The sequence below is a fragment of the Entelurus aequoreus genome, linkage group LG09 (assembly GCF_033978785.1).
Source record: "Entelurus aequoreus isolate RoL-2023_Sb linkage group LG09, RoL_Eaeq_v1.1, whole genome shotgun sequence".
In the NCBI taxonomy this organism is placed as follows: Eukaryota; Metazoa; Chordata; class Actinopteri; order Syngnathiformes; family Syngnathidae; genus Entelurus; species Entelurus aequoreus.
In genome coordinates this window covers 41468631-41494367 of record NC_084739.1, presented here as the reverse complement: position 1 = coordinate 41494367, position 25737 = coordinate 41468631, and the positions used below count along the sequence as shown (strand labels likewise).

The 25737-nt window shown below is 39.9% G+C and overlaps 1 protein-coding gene across 1 annotated transcript in view; it reads left to right on the top strand.

Moving 5' to 3' along the window:
- The first annotated feature begins 727 nt into the window (after positions 1–727).
- LOC133657440 (gamma-aminobutyric acid receptor subunit pi) overlaps positions 728–25737 on the top strand; it is a 147391-nt gene continuing 122381 nt past the window's right edge. Inside the window, exon 1 of the mRNA XM_062058770.1 lies at positions 728–831. The gene's annotated coding sequence lies outside the window, so the exon portion shown is untranslated. The remainder of the gene's footprint in view (positions 832–25737) is intronic.

The following is a 25737-nucleotide window of genomic DNA, read 5'->3' as shown; positions in this document are numbered from 1 at the left end:
GTGGCAGTTGCACTCTCGCTGCCTTGTCAACCAACAGCTGAAGCACAGGAGAGCTAACAAAGGAGCAGTGGATGACCCCAACCGCGGGCATTTCGTTCTCTACACAAGCAAAACAGTGAGGTTATGAGAGGGTTTGGCACAAGACCCTTACTCCTGCATTTAATTGTGTTGCTTTTTTAATAATGCAGACCGTGCTTAATGTGGTCGATTAGAAAGCATAATAGCTGCAGGTGCTACTTCCAAGCGTTAAATTTGAGCTGACAGGATTACTGTCACTTGATTTCTTCAAAGCGCCTAAACAGACACAGTGTGCATGTTGTGTGCCGATACCCATTCCATTTAGGCTGCAATCATTTTCATGTTGCTGACGGGAATCCCTGCAGAGTGGATGCAATTAATATTTGTATTGTTCATATTTGTCACACTAGAAGCATATATATATATATATATATATATATATATGTGCATACATTTTCATTGTTATAGGAATGGTTTGAACCACGCACCATAAGGTGACACAGCTGTCACTTGATGTCATATTTTCAAGACATTCATCATTTTGTGAAGGATTCCACATCCGCTGAAAGCCCACGCGCGCGTCATTGCGCAGGAGCGCGCCCATCCCACGGCGGTTCGTGGAAATCTGCTGACTGAGCACAACCGTTTGTGTTGACGTTCTTATGCGAGCACAAATTCAGCAAGTGTTGTCTTTACAAGAACCTTTGCAGCAGGACGGACGCGCACCGGAGGAGCGGTCTTCTCTTACGGATTGCGCACATTTGGTCTCGAGGATGCGCTGACATGTGACACCTTTAACGTCGGCAGCTTCAGGTAAAATGTCGTTTTTGAACCTCACTTTGAATTGCAGCTTTTTTTCTTTTTTTTTTTTGACAAAAAAGGGTATTTTATTTTGTAGTGTTCTGTCTTTATGTGCGACGTTTCTCTTCAGCGTGTATGCAAATAGGCACGTTTGAAGTCTGCAAAAGGGGTTCAAACTTTGAATGATGCGAGTTCTAACCCATGCAGGAATATGTCAAAAAGCCAGTGTGGATTCACCATCACACTCTATTGTTTTGAAATATTCCTGCAAGTGTTTTTTTGTGGGAGAGTTGACACGTTTTGGCAGAGCCATGCATCCTTCTTGATCGTTGATGGATTTTCCCCTCAAGGTCATATTTAAAGACACTACAGTAGTACCTTGGTTGTCTATATTATTATTCCGTTCCAAAGGGTCCTTGAAAACCGAATCGTATGAAAAACCAAAATATGTTTCCCATAAGGAGATGAATCTGTTTGAGAAACCAAAAACTATTAACAGAAACAACTTTTTATAGAGAATAATAATGCAAAAAACAATGTGAAATACACACACACACACACACATATATATATATATATATATATATATATATATATATATATATATATATATATATATATATATATATATATATATATATATATACATATATATATATATATATATATATATATATATATATATATATATATATATATATATATATATATATATATATATATATATATATATATATATACATGATGAATGAAATAAATGCAATTACATTTACATCAATAGTCCCTTGATTGAAGACTGCAAAGAGCAGTGAAGAAGGAGAGGAGGGGGTAGAGCCCCAATAACGTCACCTTCATACTTTGCTACGACTTCTTTCCTGAATTCAATAGTGTTTCTCACCTTCTTTATCAAAGTGCAGGGACTCTTCCAAGAGCAGCTGTGTAATCAACTTATGCAATCACACTACTAGGGATGGTGCCTTTAACATTTGAATTGATACAGTGCAGTACAGATACTCAACTGTACCAATTTTCGATACTACTGTGCTATTCAATGTGTAAATAAATGTTAGTGTTTAGTGAGAACATTAATTTCTTTAATAGTTAACTGTGAGCTGATAATAACTGTACTGTCCAGTTGTTGCAGTATACCTTGATATATATATATATATATATATATATATATATATATATATATATATATATATATATATATATATATATATATATATATATATATATATATATATATATATATATATATATATGAGTGAGTACATTTTGAAAAGTGGAGCCTTACTGACCGTCTTTGTGTTTTCGATCAGGCATACTTGCTTTGTTGGCATTGAACATTGTAACATTTCTGTCTGAGTTTGCTGGGAATGCTTCTTTGCCCGCCAAATGTTTGGGTTGACTGAGTCTGCAACCAGACATGACGTTACGTGCAACAAAGGTATGGAAATATGGCTTCATTTGATTTTATGTGAATTCGGGATTCAATCGGTGCCTATAAACGTACCAAATTCGGTAACCATCTTTATGCGCGACACAGCTTTACTCTCTATTACATCAACGTGGCTTCATAGTAAAAGAGTGCGGGTACTAGACTGGCCTGCCTGTAGTCCAGACCTGTCTCCCATTGAAAATGTGTGGCACATTATGAAGCATAAAATACCACAACGGAAGACCCCCGGACTGTTGAACAACTTAAGCTGTACATCAAGCAAGAATGGGAAATAATTTCACCTGAGAAGCTTAAAAATGTGTCTCCTCAGTTCCCAAACGTTTACAGAGTGTTGTTAAAAGGAGAGGCCATGTAACACAGTGGTGAACATGCCCTTTCCCAACTACTTTGGCACATGTTGCAGCCATGAAATTCTAAGTTAATTATTATTTGCAAAAAAAAAATAAAGCTTATGAGTTTGAACATCAAATATCTTGTCTTTGTAGTTCATTCAATTGGATATGGGTTGAAAAGGATTTGCAAATCATTGTATTCCGTTTATATTTACATCTAACACAATTTCCCAACTCATATGGAAACGGGGTTTATACAAACAAAACATGAAATGTGGGCTAACATATTACAGATACTGTAATGTGATTGTTATTGTTTTTCAGTCAGTACGAGTTGTTGTTGTATAGCAGTGTTGTGCATTACAAACTCAAACACGATTTGTGTTGTAGAAACTAGCTTATCTCTTGCCGTAGTTAGCTTTTAAGGCTGATACCGAAGCACGCCAATGTGTTACTACGATAGAAAAATAATCCCTCTGTGTTCACTCATACAATAACAATGTCGTTACCGCTTTTTTATTATACAGGTTACAGAACGTAAATGAAGTATTGTTGATGTTTTTTGAATGTATTTTTAAAGTGATTTTGCGGTAGAATTAATTTTTCCCATTAGCTGCATTGCTAGCTACCTAGAATGAGCCGATATTTATGTTAGAAAGCAAAAAAAAATAAAAATGTTTTTCTCATCATGATTGTGAATGATAGGCAAAAATCCCCAAAAAGTGCAGTTGCCCTTTAAAGAGAGAAGCACAACCTTTAAGTGGGCAAAGTGGCCTTTCACTTATCAAAGTGACAGAGGTGATAGTTGTTGACAAATTAAATAAAGAGCTTTAGGATGCACTATAAGGGTGGGCAACACTGCTAGTGTTGGTATCGGTTTGATACCAATTAATTGCAGGGCAAGTATTTCCGATACTGATACCGAGACCATTACTTTTTGTTTGGAAATATTCAAGATCATTGAATGATTTTTTGGTTTTTGCTCTTAATGTGTTCATCATGATCATAATCTGACACAGGTTTTAAACAGCACAAAATTTTTGTATTACTATTTTTTACATGCACCTGGGGATAGGCTGATTGGCAAAACAAAATTGGCCGAGTGTGTGAATGTGAGTGTGATTGGTTGTTGCCTCTGTCTGTGTTGGGCTTGCATTGAGTTGGCGACTTGTCCAGGGTGTACCCTGCCCTCCGACCAAGAGCAGCTGGGATAGGCACTGTTTTACACAGGACTGCGATCTATCTGTAGTCCGGGTTTGTGGTTTGAGGGTTGGGGGTGTTGGTTGCTGTTATCATTATCTAATTTGCATAAATGGCACTACATACAATTCTTATCCCACCCTACTTAAATGAATGAATGAATGAAATGAATGAATGAATGAATGAATTAAATGAATTTATTTCGGTCATATAATCAACCATTTTGTGTGATCAGTTTAACAGTACAGATTATACATATTTAACAATCATACACATTTACACACAAAAAGAAAATTAAAAAAATGACATAAAATGAATAGGCTGAAGCCAAGGCTTATATTTGCCTATCCTATACATTCACTGCAAATAAGATTACCTGGAACATCAACATTCAAAAAATCAATGGGATGAAAGTAATTGTTACTGTATTTTATAATTTTGTATTATTTTACCTTTCAAGACTTTCTTAAACCTTAACAAATAACTACATGTCTTCAACTCATCACTGAGCTTGTTCCACCATTTAACTCCTAAAACTGAAATACATTTGTATTTTATATTCGTTCTTACATTACATATTTCAAAAATCAATATCCCCGTAAAATATAGTTTTCTCCTCTTAATTTAAATAACCTAAGAATACATGCTGGAAGGCTGTTGTTCTTTACTTCACCTACAGTACGGTAAAATGTTAATGAGTGAGTGTGCACAGGTAGTGTTGATTTTTAAAATGTAAAATGTTTAGAAATATTAACACATTCTGGGGTTCTGGTCTGACAACACAAAGTCATCAGATGGATTCATTAACATCATTTGTCCATGTTGAAGTACACACATTGTATTACTTTAGTATGTAAAATACACAAGCACAAGACCGTGTTTTTATTCTGCCTTTTAATGAAATAAACTCAATGTCTGCATTGTATTGTGCTTATACAAAGGATATTAATATAAACAATGGCAGCAGAAACACTTGCCTATAATACAGTAAGTGTCAATTAAACTGTCGTCTTAAATCATTTGTTTAGCAGCCAGATGTTATTTACTAAATAAACAGCTGTTATTCCGACAATAGTGTAGTACAGTGACTCTAGTACTATGACTAGCCATTAATCTTGCTCGCCCAAGGAGACAAGAATGATTCCACACCTGTCGCTGTGTAATAACAGTGGGGCACATTTGCTCTATGACACACGCCCAGCGAGGTTCCACACAGTCCGCGGAAGTCGGGGCAGTAAAAGGCGGCGACCGACTGCAGCAGGGGAAACTATTTCTCTAGGGGATACAAAATCTGACACGACACCGGTGAGGTAGTCACGACGTCCCGATGTTGCTCTTTGCGCCGTGAGCTCTGCTGGGTTTCACTCCTTCAATGTGACTATAATCAAATCACAGCCTTAAATTAGCAATAACAAATTTGATTAACGCGATTAAAAAAAAACATTACAGTATGGAAGGAAGAGAGGGTAGGGTAGTCACTAATTTTGCAATGCAGTCTGCTGAAAATGATGTAAAGCGCCATTCTACAGTATATATCAACTGACACTGTGGTCAAAGTTGGAATTGCCACAAAACACATTTTATAATATTGAACACTTCACAGCCATCTGGCAGCTAAAGTGGATAGCTGGTTCCTCATTCTCTTTTGTTACATTCAATCGTTTGTACAAGACAAATTTAAATAGTACACAATAACTAAACAAAAGCAAACAATACAATCTACTACTTATTTAAATCATTTGGTTTTTGCCCTCATAGGCCTCATGTATCCAGGGAATTATTATGAATTTGTAAACATTGACAAAAACAGAAAAAAAGGCCTAATCACTCTAACATCGATCACATACTGATAATATCCTTGGTATCGACACCACCAATTTATGGATCGATCGGTCCTCCTCTTAAAGACCATAAAGTACACCGGATTATAAGGCGCATTAAAAGGGTCATAATGTATTTTTTTCTACATTAAAACACTTCCTTTGTATTCTACGTAACATGCAATAGTGGTTCTTTGGTCAAAATTATGCGTAGATTATGTTTTACAGACCATCTTTAAGCAGCTTTCTGACCATCTCCTCAGGATGCACCGTTTTGTTGGCAGTCTTAATTAATTAGGTGGCTCCACTTTGACTGTGTCTTCTCCCCGTCATCTTTGTTGTAGCGGTAGTTTTTAGTGCTTCTATAGCGAGTCTACTGACAGATATAAGTTAGAACTGTACACTACTTTCTATTAGAAATGGCAACAGCAGAAGATGAATGCCGCACACCAAGAGGATAGAGAGGAAGAAGGAGCTTATTGACTATGGTGCGGAGTACAATGGCGAACGCGTGCACATTTTCGGGATTTAAGCAGATCTTAAATACACACCCGCAGGAACCAATAAGTAAGAAAAGTTGGTTTTGAATATTATTGCTAAACAAAATGCCAGATAAAGTCTCCTAATAGGTGCCATTTTGGACTCCTTATACACACACCATAATAATACCCGTATGTGAAGCACCGTACGTCTGACTAAGTTAGCCGTAATGAGCCGACAAGCCATCAAGCAGTGAGGCTTTGCAGTTACCAAAGTCGTACTAAAACATTTTGACAGATTTTTGCACGCTGCGTGTAATGTTCTATATTTATACATCAAAGTTTTGGGCTTGTTTGCTAACCTGTACTTGCTAGCGTAATTTATTGAACAGAGGGCGCCAACCCGCAGTCCTCACGTATCTCATATGTATGACTGCCATCTACTGGTCACACTTATCATTACACCATGTACTAAATAAAATTGCTCTCAGGTCGGTAAGCAAAACTAGAATTATTACGTGAATGGAAATGAAAGAATTTTAAGCGCGCCTTATAGTCCGAAAAATACGGTAATCCACTTGTGAATTTGCTGTTAATAACTGCTTACTTTCTGCTGCAATGCAGTTCCATTTACGCTTCATTAAAGTTTGCTCAGCACTCATTTTTTGGTGTTCAAAGTTAACTTAGTGAATAGTTAAGCTATTAGCATGACTGCTACTGGCTTGCTATCGGTGTGTAACATGTTTAACCTCATCCTCCGGTGATAATGGAACTTGATTTAAGATACTAGGAAAGGCAGTTTATTTTTCTGTAATGGAGGTGATTATTATGAGCTACCACACAGTGTATGGAGACACATAATCAGCTGCTAGCCGCTTGTCAACCGGTAGACTGGCCATTGGAAATGTCCCCTGAGTACACTGCGCACTTTTGCAGTGGATTAGTACTCAAGAATGGCTCTTGTACTAGATGATAATTTACCAGCAACACAAGCAACTGCAATCTTTTATGATGTCAGATCTGTTGCTTTTAGAAATGTTGTTTATTTTCTCTTCAAAAACGGCTCAATTTCTGAACTGATTAATGAAGATATAGCACTAATGCTGTGGTTCCACAACACTTAGCCTGTAAAGCTTCATGTTGTGCTTCCCCACAGCCGTCTCTAATTTCACAAATTATTTGAAACACTCCATCCATCCATCCATTTTCTACCGCTTGTCCCGTTCGAGGTCGCGGGGGCTGCTGGAACTCATCATGACGTTTTGTCTATGGAACAAACCCAGATTGCAAGACATATTGGTGCAGATTTTGTTCACTCATCAGTTCCAACGTGCCAGCTGCCATGCATGCTCTCAGATCTGACAATGCAGGCCAACCATCACAAACAGCGACTGGAGGGGAGAGGAATGTAATTTACATAAAACAGTTGAGGAGCGATAATAGGAAGGCTGAGTGTTATCATCAGAACTCCAGCGCTGCAAGTGTTTCGTGCTTCCTCCTCCGATGGCTGGCGAGATCCAGACTTAGCTGCCTTAAACCTATTTTTTTTCCCCGTATTGATTTAATCCATCAGGTTTATTTCTTTATGTGCATATTGACTATTCCCTGTACTTGCAAGCTGAACGTGAGCATTACTAAGCGTCACTGGGAATCACACCGAGCACATCAGTGCTCTCAGGTGGAGACCATATGACGCCACTTTCTGGCATTTGCACATGGCAAAAGCAGAATTTCAGACTCATCAGGTTTGTTTACAGCGCAGGTGCATCAAAACATTGTGCCACTTTCTGTTTATGGTCATGCAGGACCTTTCCTTGACTCTGTGTTACACTGTCATCCGTCATAGATAATATCAAGTGACGGTGTAAATCCTTCTGGTATTGTCCATTTCTAAAATGTCACAGTGTGCAGAAGCTTCTTCAGATAAATCGCTCTCCCTCAGGCTTTACTTTTCAGCGATTACATTTTAAAGAAATGTGGCCAAGGCTTAGATGAGAGCTGCTGAATGGCTTTCAGAAAAGTCCCTTTTGATTAGGGCTAAATACTTACACTAACACTGATGCTAATTTGTCAGTGTTTCTATGTAGAACATTCATTATCGATTTCAACATCAATGCCAGCAAATTAAAACACAGTTATGAAAATATACTGTATGATGTGAAGCCTGCTAGAAGATTTAGGCCCACCAAAAAAGGGGGGCCAGCGGGAGTTGTGGGGGATTGTTTTATGACCAGAAGTGAGGGGGCGTTTATGACCTCCCAGGAAGTGGGTGTGGCTACCACGGACCCTCTAAAAAGGGGGACCAGCATCGGACTGATTTATGACCCCAGGAAGCAGGCATGGCCTAAACCGGAAACAGGAAGTATACGTCATATCCAGCCACCATTTTAATTTTGTAGTTTTATCAAGTTTTCCGCCATCTTTGTTGTAGTTATTAAATCATAGTGATGTATGATTCCTATAGGCTGAAAAGGATATTACAACTTGTAGTTTTTTAACCTTCCTGTTGTCCTCGGGTCATTTTGACCCACCACTGTGTTAAAAACCAAAAAAAAAAATCCCTTAATATATTTTTTTAACTTGAAATTTTATGACTTATCCTAGCTTGGCACCAACAGTAGAAAAAGTGAAATGTTGCTTTTATTCACATTTCCATGTAAGCTGTACAAAAAAATTTACAAAGGTGATCTTCGGGTCAAAATGGCCAAATGGCCTGTGAGTCACAAAGTGTTGAAATTAAAGTCACAGAGTTATTTATACATCACAGAATGTTACAATATTTTAGTTGTTATAGTCCATCAGTAGCAGAGCTATTTTTCTGTGGATTTCCAGAGATTATAAAGGTGCTGCAGATCACAGGGCCCCGAATTCTGTCTGTGCTGAAGCCATGAGTGTGTTATACCGCTGAATAGGCTCTAGAGCTGATTTTTTCAGATGTCCAGCAAGACAAATCTGATTCAGAAGAGGAAGTGGAGGATGTATCAGAAGAAGAAGATGGGGAGGAATACAATCCAGAGCATGATGAATCATCTTCAGAAGAAGAAGAAAACCCTGAAGCTGAAAGAGAGACTTTCCTTTCAAAAATTGGCAACATAACATGGTCCTCAGCAGCATATGACCATCAAGGCAGGCATGCGGAACAAAACATCATAAAGATGACCCCAGGTCCCACAAGGTATGCCGTTTCTCATGCCCATGACATTGTCTCTACATTCTACCTGTTTATCACACCAGCAATTAAAAAAATAATCCTGGAGATGACAAATTAGGAGGGTTTTCGTAAATATGTAGACAGCTGGAAAAAGATGGATGAGACTGACCTGCAGGCCTGCTTAGGGCTGCTAATCTTAGCCGGTGTATACAGGTCCCGAGGTTAGGCTGCAACTAGTCTATGGGATGCAGAGAGTGGAAGGCCAATTTTCCGAGCCACAATGCCACTCAAACTCTTTCACACATACTCAAGACTGATACGATTTGATGACCGTGAGTCAAAACCAGCAAGACGTGTGACAGACAAACTTGCAGCCATAAAAGAGGTCTGGGACAATGTAGTTCTTCTGAGCACACTGCACACCAGTCATCATCCTAGACTACAACCGCAACAAGGGAGGTGTGGACAACCTAGATAAGGTTATTGGAACATACAGCTGCAGAAGGATGACTGCCCGCTGGCCCCTGGTCATCTTCCACAACATCATTGATGTTTCCTCCTACAATGCCTTTGTGATTTGGAGAGAGATCAACCCAACCTGGATGTCTTGTAAGCAGAACAAGAGGAGGGTGTTCCTGGAGCAGCTGGGAAAGGCACTTGTAATTCTACTCATTGAAAGAAGGAAGCATGTCCCCCGCACAGAAGCCTCAGCAGCAGTTGTGAAAGCTATTCAGAGTGCATGAGCTCCTGATCAACCTGAGGATCCAGCTACCACAGCCACTTCTCCAGCTAGGGCAAGTAAGAGGAAGACATGTCAGTTCTGCCCTCAAAAGAAGGACTGTAAAACACATACTGTGTGCTGCAGGTGTAAGAAATATATCTGCAAAGGCTGCACACTTGCAGTTAGGGTTAGTTAATTAGTTGAATGGGTTATGTTATTTTTCATATTTTTGTATTATACATTGTCTTCAATTGTTCACTGGAGAAAGAAAAGAAAGAAACTGAGTCATTGGGATGAATAAAAATGCATTCAAAACACACATTTTTTTGCTTTTCTTAAGCTATAGAAATGAAGTGAAGAGGGAAACTCAGTTATTCACACATTTTGTGGTGAATGACAAGTTGTTTCTTCAAGCAAGATGACATTTGGTGTTTAAATTCAATTAAGCTGCTCATATTAGGGGTTTAGTAAAGACGGGTCATTTTGACCCGGAGGACAGGAAATGAGGACAACACAAGGGTTAAGCTATCAGCCATCTTGGATGTAGTCCCTAAGTCATAATGATTTATGATACCTACGGGCTGACAAGGGTATTACAATTGGTAGTTTTTGTTGTGTAGGTAACTGTCAATATATCCCTTTTTTGGTGGGCCTAAATCTTCTCCTGCTTTATTCACGAAGTTGATCAGAGAACAGGTGTAGGTTTAGGTTCTACATGCTTAAGTGGAGTGTGATAAGAATTCAAAATAGTATCTGTAAACACCGCCCTGAGATCAGGAAGTTGTGAGTTCAAACCCCGGCCGAGTCATACCAAAGACTATAAAATGGGATCAATTACCTCCCTGCATGGCACTCAGCATCTACGGTTGGAATTGGGAGTTAAATCACCAAAATGATTTCCGAATGCGGCCACCGCTGCTGCTCACTGCTCCCCTCCCCTCCCAGGGGGTGGAACAAGGGGATGGGTCAAATGCAAAGACTAATTTCACCACACCTAGTGTGTGCGTGTGACTATCAGTGGTACTTTAACTTTAACTTAAAGGCCTACTGAAACCCACTACTACCGACCACGCAGTCTGATAGTTTATACGTCAATGATGAAATGTTAACATTGCAACACATGCCAATACGGCCAGGTTAACTTATAAAGTGCAATTTAAAATTTCCCGGGAAATATCTGGCTGAAAATGTCTCAGTATGATGACGTTTGCCCGTGACATCACGGATTGAACGGAAGTATTGGGACACCATTGTGTCCCAATACAAACAGCGTCTGTTTGCATCGAAAAATTCCACAGTATTCTGGACATCTATGTTGGTGAATCTTTTGCAATTTGTTTAATGAACAATGGAGACAGCAAAGAAGAAAGCTGTAGGTAGGATCGGTGTATTAGCGGCTGGCTACAGCAACACAACCAGGAGGACTTTGAGTCGGATAGCAGACGCGCTATCCGACGCTAGCCGCCGACCGCACCGATGATCGGGTGAAGTCCTTTGTCGCGCCGTCGATCGCTGGAACGCAGGTGAGCCCGGGGGATGATGAGCAGATGAGGGCTGGCGTAAGTGGAGAGTTAATGTTTTTAGCATAGCTCTGTCGAGGTCCCGTAGCTAAGTTAGCTTCAATGGCGTCGTTAGCAACAGCATTGCTAGGCTTCACCAGGCTGGACAGCATTAACCGTGTGGTTACAGGTCCAGGGTTTGGTTTGGTGTCTCCTGATAGTAGAAGTAATAGTAGTATTGTTGATCTTCTGTCTATCCTTCCAGTCAGGGGCATGTTTCTTCTGTTTCTATCCGCAGTTAAGCAGGATGCTATCACGTTAGCTCCGAAGCTAAAGTGCTTCACCGATGTATTGTCGTAGAGATAAAAGTCACTGTGAATGTCCATTCCGCGTTCTCTACTCTCATTTTTAAGAGGATATAGTATCCGAGGTGGTTTAAAATACAAATCCGTGATCCAAAATAGAAAAAGGAGAGAGTGTGGAATCCAATGAGCCAGCTTGTACCTAAGTTACGGTCAGAGCGAAAAAAGATACACCCTGGCGTCCTGCACTGCCCTCTAATCCTTCACTCTCACTTTCCTCATACACAAATATTTCATCCTCGCTCAAATTAATGGGGTAATCGTCGCTTTCTCGGTCCGAATCGCTCTCGCTGCTGGTGTAAACAATGTGCAGATGTGAGGAGCTCTTCAACCTGTGACGTCACGCTACTTCCGGTACAGGCAAGGCTTTTTTAGTGCAAACTTTATCGTCGATGTTCTCTACTAAATCCTTTCAGCAAAAATATGGCAATATCGCGAAATGATCAAGTATGACACATAGAATGGACCTGCTATCCCCGTTTAAATAAGAACATTTAATTTCAGTAGGCCTTTAATAGAGATACCAATATGTCAACATGTCAAACGTGTGCATACAACTTGCACAATCTTTCAATAACAGCACTGGGCCTGTGTACGTCTACGGAGCTCAGAGTTGCGGCACTTTTTATTACACCTTGCCAACGCAGTATTACTAGGGATTTCTTAGAATAGTTGACTATTTGACATTTGGCAATTCGATTCAGAAAGAGATGGGACACCCAAGGCCCATCGGGACGCACCACCAACAAAGGGAGCACGCCATTAGACTTAAAGCTTACTACGCCACTGTGTGCCTTAGGCGTGCTGCGTGGGTCTCGATGGAAATTGGTCACAGCGCACACCAAGATGCGTCGCCTCGGTGCTTCGATCAGTTTGCTCGGGCAGGAGGCCTCTCTCACTGGTCCCCTCTGGCATTGGTAATCAGCAATCTATAGGTTCACATACGGAAACATTTTTGCAACTATTTTAATTCAAGAATCAAGGAACTTGTATTGTCATACAAGCTACTAAACATACAAGCTACTAAACATAAACCACGTCATGACCCGTTACCCGGGTCATGACGTGGTTTATGTTTAGTAGCTTTTTTCCCAATGTTTTAGTCTGTTTCCTGGCTGTGCCGTCTTTCCTTTCCTTACTGTTGCTTTCCATGGGCACCAATTCTCCACACCTGCTCTTGTTTAATAATTAGTGTTCCCACCAGGTGTTTTGGTTAATCACTCCCCTTTATAGTTTTCAGTCACCCAGCACAAGTTGCTGGGTCAATGCTGGCTTTCGCAACATTTACGTTACTTCTTGTTTTTCACCACGCTTAAGTGTTTTCCCTGCTTATAAACTTCCACGCTGTTCGCCCATGGTGACTATTTGTTTTTTTGGCGCCATGTTTGTTTAGCGTCTTGAGTTTTTTTGTATTTTTTGGCTTGCCTCAAAGAATAAAGGACAGACTCATACCTGCTCGCAGCTCCTGCTTGTCTTTCCGCATTGGAGGGAACATAACCATCGCAGCCAAGCGTTCCAAACGTAACATACAGTAAACAAAATACAATTATTAGAAAAATATAATTGACTGTGATGCGGTAGTACAAATAGAATGTAAAAACAATTACAGCAAACCAATCCAAATTAAAACCCAATTCAGTAGAGTAGGTTCCTTCTTCTAGATCAGACGTTTTTAACCTTTTTGACCTCTGGCCCCAACTTTTCCACTACAGAGGGGCCCGGCCCACTCAAATACTTAAACTGAATTAGTCATCTTACTCTTTATTTTAATCATATTCAATAATTATATTTAATGTACTTACAGTTAAACAGGTTAACAACCTTAATACATTTTTTTACATTAAAAATGCTAAAAACTATTCAAAGTACATCAAAACAGGTGAACTTTAATTCTCACATGTCGAGGGCCAACAAAAAAACCAAAACTGGCTGCGTGCAGAAAATGGCCCGTAGGCCGCATGTTGAACTTCCATGCTCTAACTTTGAACAGATTTTTAGCACTCCACCAGAGCCAAAGCTGCTATTAACTTGGGCAACACATTATACAACACATAGTACGAATAGTACAGTTCAAAACCTCAGAAATTTGATGGTTCAAAAATTCACCTGTTCTCTGCCGCGACTCGTTCAGAAGTTGCACAATCCATCTTAATGAACATATTTTTCTGTGGTTTATAAGTAAAACGTCCATTCAAAGTAAGCTGATGATATTGAATGATTAGTTCCAGTGTTGACAAAGATGTTGGTGTTGTAATTGTAATCACTCACAAGTTGGTAAATATCTAGTCAGCGACATATAGGAATATATCAACATCCTAGCAGTTGGAATCCTAGTGACAGCAGACATTGTACAGTAAGTGATGTTTTTTTCTTTCCTTCATGGATCTAAACTTTACCGCTGTCGGTATTTTTTTTCTATATTTTTATTGTAATATTTCTAGAATGTGTTTGTTCTATTTTTGGCCAAAGTAAGACAAAGAAAACAATCTGAAGTTGTCTTTATTTTTTAGTTTTAATGCCATGATTTTAAAAGTCCGGCCCGTGTGTGGACAGATTTTCCTACATACGGCCCAAGAGCTAAAATTAGTTTGACACCCCTGGTCTAAGATATTTGCTTTTAAACAAAATTGAAATGTCGTTCTTTCTGCACTTTAGGGGTGCATTTGGATTGCCATTGGGGTCATTCACAACTCAATATGAAATCCATTAATATGTTCTCTAAGATAATAGTTTTTGTTTTTTGTTTAGTTTTTGTGTACTTTTGACTTTGTTTTGCTCAAACATGTATTGAACAAAAGAACATTAGGAACTAGTGTGTTGTTTTTGTTACACTGTCAATAGCACTCATCATAAATACATCCAATTTTGATCTTTTTATGAACAGTTAACAAAACATACAGTATGTACCAGCTTGTTATGTTTTATATACACTTTTACACCTCCAAAGTCAATGACTTCCAGTTCAATTTTCAGAAAATCACAGCTTATGTTGAGTAGAAATGTGATTAACTGAGCAATGGCCAGCAGCTTTGAGGCCATATGTGACTAATGTATGTCTATAATAAAAGCTGAAGCACAATAAAAGTGACTCAGTTTTGCCTGACATATATTGTTGTTTGTTTATGCCCTTTTCAAGTCGTTTTAAATCAAAATGCCCGCGGTTGGTGACATGAGACGCTTTGGAAGATTCCCACCCTTGAAACATGACAGTGTCCTTCGAAGTGGTTCCTAGAGTCAAGCAGATGTGGGACTTGAATGGAGCTGGTCAAGGCACTCATGGAATTGCCACAGGGACATTTTTCCACATATGGCCCATATTCCCGGGTGAGCAAACTGATCATGATTATTTAACTATTTTACAGCTACGGTATTTAGGTCACATATGGAACCGGGTGAAATATGTAGGATTGGTATTGTGTCCTAGCTCATACTGCCAGTGCCAGCTGTAGCAAAATTAGAATACATAAATTATGTATTATTCTGGAATTTGTTTCCATAACTCTATGGGATAAATTCAATTGCATGTATAGTCCGTATTTATTTTTATTCTAAAAAGGTGTTCAGACAAGTGGGTCTCTTTCATGGTATCATTCTTTTTGGGGCCTGCTATCTGGTAGCAATGCAAATCACTATAATGTGACACTACCCCATCTGGACATGTATGTAAGTAATGGGAATATCGATCCCATTGTATCAATACATCAATACTTGTAAGTATTTATACATAAACTAGCAAAACACTCGGAGTGCACAGACCTCCGCCAGGCCCTACCTACCTCTATGTGCACATAGCTTTTTGAGCTATTTATAGAGAAATGAAAGACACAGAGTAAAGCTTCCTGTCAGTTATTCACTATTTTTGTCTCTGTGGGTGGAGGCGGGGCCACAAGCATACACAAAAATAAGTTGACGCTTCTCATGTAAACATAAGGTAATGATCCGGATCAGCCCTAAAATATATTTTGTTACTTTTCCCATTTCCTGAGAGGTAGATGAAAATCTGCCCATAACTTTTTGAGCTATTTTGCTAACCATCTTACTGACAGACAGACAAACCATGGGCAACGGTTACAAAAAACTTCTCTCGAAAGTATTAAAAGCGTCAGTTTTTTGGTTTTAATCCCTTTCAAAGGGTTCAGACGAAGCCGCCTTGTATGAAAATGGTACAATATTTCACACACAAAGTATTGTAGATCCAAATGATATGTTCCAGAAACCCAGAAAACGTAAATACAAATTATATTTTATCAACATAAGTATAGATTCCCACACAGAAAACAATGACAAATGACTAGTGAAATGGATACATCAACATTTGACAACATTATTTTAGAACACCTTTTATTGAGCCTGAACAGAACGGCTGTGGGGATTGGCGGGATGGCAGATGGCAGTGCCGTTCCGTGGCGGCGACGTTTCGCTGGCTTTCCACACCATGTGGTAATCAGGAGTTAGGGTCTTTTTGAGTTTGATTGGACTATTACTGTAAGCTACTGTACAACTTTATTTGGCTTTATGGTAAATTATTTTGCCATACTAAATAAATAAAAAAGTCACCATCATCGCTATACAAGTACAACCCATTTATATATTTGGTGAGAATTTTCTCCTTGGAAAAATCATATTAAAACAAGGGATTTCAGAGTCGCGGGGGGGTGTTGGAGCCTATCCCAGCTTGCAGGGCCAACACAGATAGACAGACAACATTCACACTCACATTCACACACGAGGGCCAATTTAGTGTTGCCACTTAACCTATCCCCAGGTGCATGTCTTTGGAGGTGGGAGGAAGCCGGAGTACCCGGAGGGAACCCACGCAGTCACGGGTAGAACATGCAAACTCCACACAGTAAAATCCCGAGCCCGGGGATTGAACCCAGGGCCTTCGTATTATGAGGCACACACACTAACACCCTGTTCCACCATGCTGAACAAGGGCTTTTAAAAACCGAAAATACTGTATTTAGGTTAAATTGAGTAAAAATAAGGTTGCATCTATCGATTATTTTAGTAATCAAGTTATCTATTGATTATGTTAGTAGTCGAGTGATAAATTGATTAGTTTGTTCGATTAATCAAGTAAAACACACTTTATAGCCTCAATGTGTTCCCTAAAATGTATTTTAAGGAGAATAGTTGATTTTTTTTTTTTTTTGCTTGCAATAACCTGTATTCTCTTTTTTATAATAAATGCACATCATCAACATTAAACGTGCACTTTTAAAAGAGTGCATAAAAAACTGGTGTTTGCCGCCACACACATCACAGTACATATACTGTACACCACCGCTCTCATGTGTTCTCTATTGCTGGAGCCGTGCGGAAACTCACTACCATATATTTAAAGTTCCAAGAACTCCATGTAGTCCGAATTGTATACAGTTTTATTAGTTCCACTCAATTAATGATTATTCCAAGCAACATAATATAAATCTAAGCTTTGTAGTAAAAATTATGTAATGTATTTTTTTTAGGGTTGTAAATTTCCTCTCACTCTGGGATAGTATCCAGCTTACCCATGACCCTAATGAAGGTAAGCGGTATTAACAATCAATGAATGTTATGAAAAATACACAAAAGTCGCTAAATGAGTAGAATTTGTTTTATTATAGTGAAATATACCACACAAAGTATTGATATCAGAAAAAAAAAGAGTAATCAGTATCATTTTAAATCATAAAATCTGGTATTGACCATCACTACTGTATGTCTATCTGAGCTTACGTGTTGGACGGACTGAACAAGTGGGTAATTTTTTGGTGCTGCATGTCCAGGAGCAGCATGTTAACATGAACAGTGTCCAGGGTCTCATGCCTTGTCATTTGTGGGAGGAGAAGCAACTGTTTCAGCACCTCAGGTCAATCCGATGTGTCAAATATTTTGGTAGAAACATGGCAAAAATACTTCTGATTCTATGTAAGTGGTTCACGAGCAACCTCTCACTGCTCGCTCATACTAACGTCTATTTCTTTGTTTCCTTTCAAGTTTAGAATTGCAGCTCAAAGCTGCACATTGTGGAGTTGTTGGGATACTCACAGATTGTGGACTTAAATAACAACTTGGCTTATATGTCAGTAATTGCAGTTCAACATGATTGAGCCCCAGGATCAAGATATTTCTTTAAATATACAAAAATAAAAATAAATGAAGTAAATCGATTAGAACATTGACCAGGATTACACAGAAAAATAAAAGGAACTGCTACTAATGATTAAATACATGTATGCCCAAAAACTAGCTTTAAGTTTAAAGATCTTTACAGATTTTTCTGCAGGGGAATGTTCCTCTCGCCTGCTCTTTATTTGACTATTTACAGTATGTGCTATTGAACTGCCTCCACCACATTGATTTTCCAGCTTTGCTGATACGACTCAGGGGACGCTCAGTGTCAGTTGGTCATGCATCTCATTCCCAGCTGAAATAGCAGCACTCATTAGATTGATTGCAATGAAACAGAGCTTTAATTGTCAATAAACTGCACCGATGATCGCCTGTTATAAACAAAACAAGATTGTTTATCCATATAAATCATATTCTTTTTTTTACTCAGAACAACAAAATTAGTTGGCTATAGATTTGTCATATATCGCCTTTTCTATGCCCAGTGCCCCTAAAAAACTAAAAAAAAAGCTTTTTATTTAGATTAGATTTAAATATGGTCGGGGAGAGTGTTCCAAAGTTCGGGAGCGGTCGAGCAGAAAGCCCGGCGGCCCATAGATTGTAACTTTGTCTTGATGGGTTTGAGGAGGTTAGTGTTTGAAGAGCGGAGGTTGCGGGTAGGAGGTTGAGGGGAAACTAGGTCCTTGAGGTAGGAGGGGGCGTTGCCATAGATGCATTGGTGAGTGAGCAGGTTCATCTTAAATTGGGTCCGGGATGCAATAGGGAGCCAGTGGAGTGATTTGAGAATAGGTGTGATGTGATCACGCTTGCGCACTCTCGTCAGGATCCTCGCAGCGCTGTTTTGAATGTACTGGAGCTTTTTGATGCTCTTGTTGGGGACCCTGACGAGAAGTGCGTTGCAGTAATCAAGCCCGGAGGAGATGAAGGCATGGACGAGTGAGGGGCGGAGTCTTGAGATGTTGAGGAGGTGAAAGAAAAAGGTTTTGCACAGATGGCTGATGTGGGCTTCAAAGTTCAGGCGGGGGTCCATTTTCACTCCCAGGTTGGTGACACCTGGGGAGAGTGGCAGGTCCTGTCCAGAGAAGGTGATGCTGGTTATGAGGCATGTGTTGATCTGGTGTGGGGTGCCTATTTTCATGACCACTGTTTTTGAGCTATTGAGCTGCAGGAAGTTGATGCTCATCCATGCTTTTATCTCCTCCAGGCAGGTGGTGAGAATGGAGAGGGGCGTTGGAGATGAGGGTGAGGTTTGCATTGTTTGCAGGTAGAGCTGCGTATCATCAGCATAGCAATGGAAGGAAATTCCATGCCTGCTGATGATACGGCCAAGGGGTAGCAGATACAGGGTGAACAGTGTGGGGCTAAGGACAGATCCCTGGGATACACCGCAGGTGACAGGCGAATGTGAATCTCCCAGGGAGACCTATTCTGACCGACCGGAGATGTAGGACTTGAACCACTGTAGTGCTGCATTGTTGAGACCGATGGTGGATTGAAGGCGACTGATTAGGATGTTGTGGTCGACAGTGTCAAATGCGGCTGTAAGGTCCAGTAGGATTAACAGAGAGGGGGAGCCGGCGTCCGCCGCCATCAGGAGGTCGTTAGTGACCCTGACCAGGGCGGTTTCTGTACTATGGGCAGAACGGAAACCAGATTGAAATTTTTCGCTGATGTTGAGTTTGAGATGAGTTTGAAGCTGTGAGGAGACTACGTTCTCCAGTATTTTAGAGAGGAATGGTAGATTTGAGATGGGCCTGTAGTTGGAGAGGGTGTCTGGGTCATACTTCACATTAGTCATCATTTCTCCATGATTGTTAATCCAAAACTAATGAAGATTTTGGCAAAATGAGGGTAATAAGTAAATTTTTTTTGTCGTTCTGTGTATTTTTTTTTACGTTTTGTGCGCCATCGGTTGCGTGTTATAGAGCCTGCTGGTCACGAAACACAGCAGGAATGTAGCAGCAGAGTGCGTCAAATACGGCCGCATTTTTTTGTAGGTTTATTAGCTGGTGTATGTTTATTACTATATTTAGACTCATTTTGTTTGATTTTGTTAGGAAAACTCACGTCAGAACGATTGCAATTTCATGCATCCAGGCACAGCCGCACACGTTCTTGGTAGCATTCATGGCGCCTGTTGTTTCGCTGGCCATACACTTTATTCACGACTGACTCTGCCAGCTATGAGCTAGTATTGAGATGCTAATACCGTCGGTTGCGACCCGCTATAAAATCAAGAAGAAGCTTGCGCTGCTGTTGCTGCATTGTTATTGAGTTAGGAAAAGATAATATTTGATTATAAATCATGCATTTCACTTGTTTTGTAGAAGGTTGTGGCACCAAGCCAATAAGTTGGTCAGCTTTGAAATTCTTCCAGCTACCAACTTGACAGATGACACTATAAACAGTAGATCTCCACAACGCAGCAGACCATCGCAACAAGCATTTTTTAATCTGAGGAGTGACGATTATTTTGAATTTAGCAGCTCAAGAAAGAAACAATTTACCATCAGTCAGCATGCCAGTGAGCGCGGAAATTGTAACTCACTCTTTTATGTTCTTATTTGAAATGTTTAGCTCTGTGAAATGAATGCGTCCAGGAAAGGAGTTCCGTTAATGCTTGAAACGAGAAAAATACTGTTGTGACGACCGGGTCACATGGTGATACGGGGGTTCGTTCTCCCAGGATGCAGATGGACTTCGGACAAAGCGTGCAGGTAGGAAATTATTTATTTTGGAAAATAAATCAGACGGGAACAAACAAAAACGTGCTCATAGCACGGAAGACAAAAACCAAAGGGGCTAGCGTGGGAGTTAGCAAGCAAAAGAGCCTAGCGTGGAAGCAAGCAGGAATCAAAACTGTCGTCAACTGTTGCATAAAGCAAATTAGGAAACCAAACTGACTGACCGGAAAAAGATGGATTAAATAGTGCTCTGATTAGTGCTCTGGAAACAGGTGAGCGTCCCGAACACCAATCAGAGACAGGTGAAGACAATAAGCACCCATGGAAACAGAAAACAAACCCAGGGGTGCACAAAAACAGGAACTGAGGGAGTCCAAAAACCAAACAGAACATGATCATAACAACTGTTAATATTACATGACTGTGCCTGCTATATTACATACATACCGTATTTTCCGCACCATAAGCCGCACCTAAAAACCACAAATGTTCTCAAAAGCTGACAGTGCGGCTAATAACCCGGTGTGCCTTATATATGGATTAATATTAATATTTATTTTCATAAAGTTTAGGTCTCGCAACTACGGTAAACAGCCGCCATCTTTTTTTCCCCGTAGAAGAGGAAGCGCTTCTTCTTCTACGGTAAGCAACTGCCCCCATAGAAGAGGAAGCGCTTCTTCTTCTACTGTAAGCAACCGCCAAGGTGAGCACCCGCCCCCGTAGAAGAAGAAGCGCGCGGATAGTACCTTTCATTTCATTTGTGTGTTTCTGTAAAGACCACAAAATGGCTCCTACTAAGAGACAAGGTTCCACTGACTTTTGATATTCCTGTGAACCGCACTGTGGATACAACGGGAGCACGTACGGTGAATATTCGCACCACAGGGAATGAGAAGTCGTCCTTCACTGTGGTTCTAGCTTGCCATGCTAACGGCCAGAAACTTCCACCCATGGTGATATTCAAAAGGAAGACCTTGCCAAAAGAGAACTTTCCAGCCGGCGTCATCATAAAAGCTAACTCGAAGGGATGGATGGATGAAGAAAAGATGAGCGTGTGGTTGATAGACGTTTACGCGAAGAGACCGGGTGACTTTTTTCACGCAGCGCCGTTCCTGTTGATCTACGACTGCATGCGCGTCCACATCACAGATGGTGTCAAAAAACAAGTGAAGCACACCGAAGAAGAAGAATTCGAGGGATTTGTGGATGAGTAATAACTTCAGAAAGTGAGCTTTAAATGTTTATTTTGTGTGTCGTGTGACATTAACGTTCGAGCAACGTTGAGTTATTGATGTTGCTATTGCTCTGCACTATTTTGAATGTTACTATTTTTGTGATTGCACATTTGCACATTACATTTTGGGAGTGAACAGAGTTGTTAGAACGCTGGTTTGTAATATATTATTAAAGTTTGACTGACCTATCTGACTGTTTTTTTGACATTCCCTTTAGCGCAGCGTAGGTGCGGCTAATAACACGGGGCGGCTAATAGGTAAACAAAGTTTTGAAATATGCCATTCATTGAATGTGCGGCTTTAAACACGGGGCGGCTTATGGTGCGGAAAATATAGTACATTAAGATTGTGTAAAATGGGCAAAATCCTAAGGTAAAGGTAAAGGGTCATGTGTGATCAAAGTAACTTTCACGATTAATCCGCATTTACATTAACTTAATATTTTTTGTGATTAATTGCATGCGATAACACATTAATTATGTCGCAGTAACTAATGTCTTTTAAATAAAATCCTACCAGAAAAGTCGTTGTCTGTAGCTTCAAATTGAATGTTTTTTTAATAACTTGTGCTTATAAATATTTTAACCACAAAGAGAATCTTTAGTAGTTTGGGTTTTGAGGGCCGTAATGGAAAATAATATTCTCACCTCAGGGAACTGTCATGGCAGTGTCTCTTTGGAAACACACTCAAAAATGTGCTGCTCTTAACTTTAACATGTCATCCCTTTTATCAGGAATGGACCATTCATTACAGATGTCGCGTCTCTGCAAGAAAAAACACATATATATCAGTTTAACATTTAAAACAGCAACAAAGCTGTATGCACTGTAATTAGTAATGTATAAAAAAAAACATTCTATTAATTAAATAACATTTATATGCCATATTTTTGTCATGTGTTGGTTTTCTGGAGTGCATTGCTACAGATGTTTGTGTATGGTGCACAGAGCTTATGTACAGTCGTGGTCAAAAGTTTACATACACTTGTAAAGAACATAATGTCATGGCTGTCTTAAGTTTGCAATCATTTCTACAACTGTTATTTTTTGTGATAGAGTGATTGGAGCACATACTTGTTGGTCACAAAAAACATTCATGAAGTTTGGTTCTTTTATGAATTTATTATGGGTCTTCTGAAAATGTGACCAAATCTGCTGGGTCAAAAGTATACGTACAGCAATGTTAAGTTTCACTGCAATAAGGCACTTTTGGTAGCCATCCACAAGCTTTTGGTTGAATTTTTGACCACTTCTCTTGACAAAATTGGTGCAGTTCAGCTAAATTTGTTGGTTTTCTGACATGTATTTGTTTCTTCAGCATTGTCCACAGGTTTAAGTCAGGACCTTGGGAAGGCCATTCTAAAAACTTAATTCTAGCCTGATTTAGCCATTCCTTTACCACATTTGACATGTGTTTGGGGTCATTGTCCTGTTGGAACACCCAAGGCTGAAATAATGATGGATTATTTATTTGTCCATCTCCAAGAGGAACTGTTTCACATAAATAATGAAAAAAAATAACTACGTTTGCAACAAGAGAACGTCTCATTTTACTCAATCTTATTTGCGCTTTACCTTCTTCCCCTTGGTTCTATTTTTAGGAAGTACGATATTGCATTTCATTTTCATGCCGATGATTGCCAGATTTATTTTCCCATGGCACAAAATAACACGGTTCAACGTCTTATTGACTGCCTGCACGACATCGAAGCCTGGCTTTCAGCTAACTTCTTGAGCCTAAATGAAGACAAAACAGAAGTTATGTTGTTCGGTCCAAGTCGCTCCCCCTCCCCCAACGTTGACCTCGACACTCTGACCCCGTATCTCAGCGACTGTGTCACAAACCTGGGGGTAAAGTTCGACTCAGATTTTAAATTCGAAAAACATATCAGCAGCGTCGTACAAAAAAGTTTTATCAATTACGCCAAATAGCGAAAGTGAAACCGCTTCTATCAGGACATGATCTCGAGAAATTAATCCACGCCTTTATCTCGACTCGTTTAGACTACTGCAATGCCCTGTATGTAGGCATTAGCCAGGCCTCCCTCGCCCGCCTGCAGCTCGTGCAGAACTCTGCTGCTCGTCTGCTAACACAGACCCGCAGACGTGAGCACATCACCCCTATATTAGTGTCCCCTCACTGGCTCCCTGTGCGTTACAGAATCAATTTTAAACTCCTTTTATTTGTTTTTAAATGTCTAAACAACCTCGCGCCAACATATCTCTCTACCTCCTTCAGCCTTACTGCCCCACCCGATCCCTAAGATCAGCCGATCAGCTGCTACTGACGGTCCCGAACACAAGGCTGATGCTTAGAGGTGACAGAGCTTTCGCTGCTGCTGCTCCCAAGCTCTGGAACGACCTACCTCTGAGTGTTAGACAAGCCTCCTCTCTTCCTGTTTTTAAATCTCTCTTAAAAACATACTTTTATTCCATGGCTTTTAACACTGAGTGATACCCATCCTGCAATGGCGCCCCATAATACACATGCTGTGAACCTGTTTTTATGTTTTTATGTTTTTATTTTTTATCGTGTTCTGTTTGTGTTGTGTTGTGTTTGCTCGGTTCTTGTATTATTTTTAACCTGCCCATTGTACAGCACTTTGGCTACCCCTGTGGTAAATTTTAAATGTGCTTTATAAATAAAGTTGATTTGATTTGATTTGAACTGCGCCCAAGACCCAACCTCCGGGTTGATGATTTTAGGTTGTCCTGAAGAATTTGGAGGTAATCCTCCTTTTTCATTGTCCCATTTACTCTCTGTAAAGCACCAGTTCCATTATCAGCAAAACAGGCCCGGAGCATAATACTACCACCACCATGCTTGACGGTAGGTCTGGTGTTCCTGGGATTAAAGACCTCACCCTTTCTCCTCCAAATATATTGCTGGGTATTGTGGCCAAACACCTCAATTTTTGTTTCATCTGAACTTTCCTCCAGAAGATCTTATCTTTACCAGAAGCTTGTGGATGGCTACCAAAAGCGTCTTATTGCAGTGAAACTTGCCAAGGGACATGTAACCAAATATTAACATTGCTGTATGTATACTTTTGACCCAGCAGATTTGGTCACATTTTCAGTAGACCCATAATATGTATGTCCAGTCTCATTGTGATGCAGTAGAATGTTTCATAGTGTTTCAAAAATACATAATACTGGAACTTCTGCTATAGGTCAAATGTGAAACAATGCATTTCCTCAGAGGTGTTCGACTTTTGAGCTTGAAGGTGCTCAACTTTTTGCAACACTTTGACTGATCTTCGAGGCTTATTTATTATTTGATTGTTCTTATTTATACACACACCCACACACGTGCATTATCTGACCAAATCTAAAGCCACTGAGGCAGCACTACCAAGAGAGATGCTTTCACCGCTTCTTATTCACGGTATTTATTTATTCTTAAGTAAGATGATTGAATATTTCCTTAGCTTAGTTTGCCTTCCGCAGGATTCCCAATAGTGAAGGTGCTCGTCTCAGAAGAGTTTCTGTCTCCTTTCAGCTTCAAGTGCAGAGAGAGGGAAACAAAGGGACCCGCACTGACGGAAACCGCAATGTCCCTTATTGCTTTGCAACCAAATCTCCAGCTTGGAGCCATGCGGTCTTCACAGTGGGAAGTCATTAACAAGCTGTCATTATGCTGTATAGAGAATATCCCAAAGGCACGTCCCCATGGTGCAGCCAGAATGATAGAGGGGCCTTTGAGGTGATCAGATAGGAAGAACCATTACTTGGTTACCTCCACACTAAACTATATTTGAAGCACAAGATTGCAACGATTGAAAATTGACAATTTTGTCTGTCATGCATGCCATTAGATTTAAAAATGATTTTGTTTTGAAATATTTGTTGC